This window comes from Lycium ferocissimum, unplaced genomic scaffold (genome assembly GCF_029784015.1).
Source record: "Lycium ferocissimum isolate CSIRO_LF1 unplaced genomic scaffold, AGI_CSIRO_Lferr_CH_V1 ctg4513, whole genome shotgun sequence".
In the NCBI taxonomy this organism is placed as follows: Eukaryota; Viridiplantae; Streptophyta; class Magnoliopsida; order Solanales; family Solanaceae; genus Lycium; species Lycium ferocissimum.
Window position 1 is genome coordinate 1 of NW_026725688.1, and position 3,314 is coordinate 3,314.

Genomic DNA, 3,314 nt, shown 5'->3' on the forward strand with positions numbered 1-3,314 from the left:
CACCTATCTTTTTAGACCATCCATACTCGTGTCATAGCAAGCATTATCATAATAATCATACAAACAATGACCAACAAGTTAAAGCTCATATATATAAGCTTATAAACTCGTTAACTAACTGGCAATGTTTTAGTAGCTTACAATCTTTTTAAGAAACTTGCTACATTTCTTACTCGTACTACCTTAGGAAACATATAACTATCCTCATTTGAACGTTACGATTTGTTTTAGAAATTATATAATTCTATTTTTCTATAAACTATGTGATAACCCCAGCTCGTTAGACTATTCATATGAAACCATCAATCAATAAGTGGTACGGCTCATATTTTATCTATTTATAACCTCATTAAGGGACTTGCTATAATCTGTAAATCATAACTCGCTAGGCAACGCATTCTGTCTCTTAACTCTTCCTTAATTTATATTCGTTCTTACTCGAATTTCCAGTGAATACATAACTTATCTTCGTAAACATATGAGTATCTTGTGAGCGTATGTTGTAGTTACTAAATGTCATGATGCTCCTTTAAGGTCATACTTTTCTCTCATTCTACAAACTGCATATTACTTATAGCTAGTTAGACTATTTGTACATAATTAGCCCTTAAGTACCTAGCTTCTTTATATGATCAGGATTCTAGACTTCTCGAAGGCTCTATTTACTATTAAGGACTCATTTTCTGAGGGGTTACTATTAAGGACAACCCATTTCTAATATACTATTAATCATAATCTCGTAGACGGACCTTAAGCTATGGGGACTGACGTATATTTTAACTTCGTCCCCCGAACTGGCTTATAAGGCGTGTAACTTGAATCATGCTAAAAGAAAGAAAGGAAACCTTACATACCTCGTCCGTAGATGTCCTTCACACTTGCCATGAGCGGCTCATCCACATGCTGATTTACAAGGGTTAACAACAAGACTATTATCAATACCCAAGAACATCTTTTACAACAATAAACGATAAGTTTCTCGTATAAATAATCGGTCAGCATCTCCCCTGTTTTCTTTACTTCCCAAATTCGTAATAACAACAACAACATCAGCAACAACAAAAACCAATATCTCATGTTCCTCAATACATGTCCAGCCTCTTAATACAGCAAGACAACTCTACTATGCTACAAGAACAACAAAATAGCTCATGACAGTTTCTGACCACGTTTTCTCAAGTTTTTCAACAACCAACACACATAGAGCTCCACAAAGCTCAAATACATGGAGAGAAAAGATAATCTTACCTTAACCAACTAGAATAGCTCATAACTTGAGGTGACCTTCAAATCAACAACAACTGAAAGAACTACGATCTTACTAGCACCACGGGTATCCAACACTTGAAATGTGTAGTTTGCCTTTTTGATTTACTCTTGGGTCTTATAGAAACCCTTAGAGTGTGTTTCGGGATGATGTAGGAGCTGTGGAGGTCAAAAATAAGCTAAAAACATAAGGCCACTACTTTATATGAAGTGGACAAGCTTCCACCGCCTATGTGGGTCCCAAAGGGAGTTGTCTGCACAGTCTCTCGAGAACGCGAATATATCTCTACTCCAACATCGTCTTGATAAACGATTTAATGCGTTGGAAACAAGATTCGTAGACCTTCAATTTTGTGGGTGGATGACCCCGTAACTCCAAGTATATTGGGAGAAAAGCACAATGACATCAGACCCAAAGTAAACTTATGAACGTAACTTGCGATAACTTTTGCTAACTTTTTATGTCGAAATGAAATTTTAAATAAAATAATGTAATAGATATCCTTATTTCTGCTTTAATTATATCATTTGGAGATTCGAATAATTTGCAAGATTATCAACAAATGATTCGACTTTCTCAAGATTCAGGAATTAGGAAGTACTTTCAGCCGTTGACTAAATTAGAGTTGAGTTCATTAACAAATTCTAATAAAATAGGAATAAATGGTTAATTTCAAGAAATTAATCTAATTTATAGATCAAGTTGATAATGTCTACTACTTATGTTCATAAATTTGTGAGTTGCTAACTTAAAAATATTCAGGGGATACGGGTTTATTAACAAAAGATTGGATGCTTTTGTCAGACCTAGGAAGTGCACCTTAATCAAGTAAATGAATAAAGGGAAAAGGGCCTGATTTACTCCTCTACTTTGCGACATATCCCCCCCCCCCCTCCCACGGTTATACTATCAGCCCATATTAGGGCCTACCGTTATAATAGTTGAATTATTTTCCCTATTTTTGATGCCTGTCTACCGTGGCAAATTCCTGGGGCCGGCTTGACCACCGTGTCACATTAAAATTCCACATTGACGCCATGTCAGAAACAGAATTAAAGGACTCATTTTTCATCACATTGATGACTTCTTCTTCACATTGAAAGCTAGGTTTTTGTCCAATTGATGCACATTTGATCTCTCCTCTCCTCTTGTCATGTCTTGAAAAATGTCGGAAAGAAGCACCTCGTTATAGCTGAAATGTCATTATGGTTTGATAGCCAGCCACTTAACTTCAAAAACTCCTTCACATCCTGGAAGGAAGTTCTTTAAGTGTCCTAAGCCAAAGGTCAGTTATTGTTGTTATTCATATTTTGATTGGTAAAGTGCATCATTTAGGTCTTAATTTAATTTTAATTATTTGGACAGATTAATTCTTGTGGTTATTAGAAATTGGAAGATGAGGTATTCTCGGATACTCCATTGAATACAATCAGAGAGTTAGTGGATGCATTGGATGTTGTTAAGGTGGAAATGGACAAATTGAGGGAAGAAGTAGCTAAATTGGAGGCTATTAAAGTGTCAACTTTGGAAGAGAAAGCAACAAAGATGTGGATGATTATTATGGTTTCATTGGCACATTTCTTGGGTCTCATTACAGCTCCAATGATGAAGTGATTGCCCTTAGGAGACTAGTATTTAAGTTTTTGTTGTAACTTGAAAAATCCTATCATGGTTGTGAATGTCTTCGTTTGAATGAATGTAATGCCTTCATTTGGATGAATTATTGTCGTAATATGTTCAGTGTAAAACCTTCTTTTGAATGAAGAAATGTCTTACCTTTTCATTAAAGTATTGTGTATATTGTGTTTTGGGTAGCATTGTTATTAAACTAATGTGATGTGAATGGACAATGAAGTAGCATAGTGCTTAAAATAATGTGATTAAGTATAGTAACATACTAATGAAGATTATGGATAATGAAGTAGATGATTAGTAACATTACTACCTAAATGTATAGTCACAAATGACATTATTCACCTATATCATAATATATCAACAACACAATTCAAGCCAACATTAACTTAAAAACCAACACGATTCCATTAAA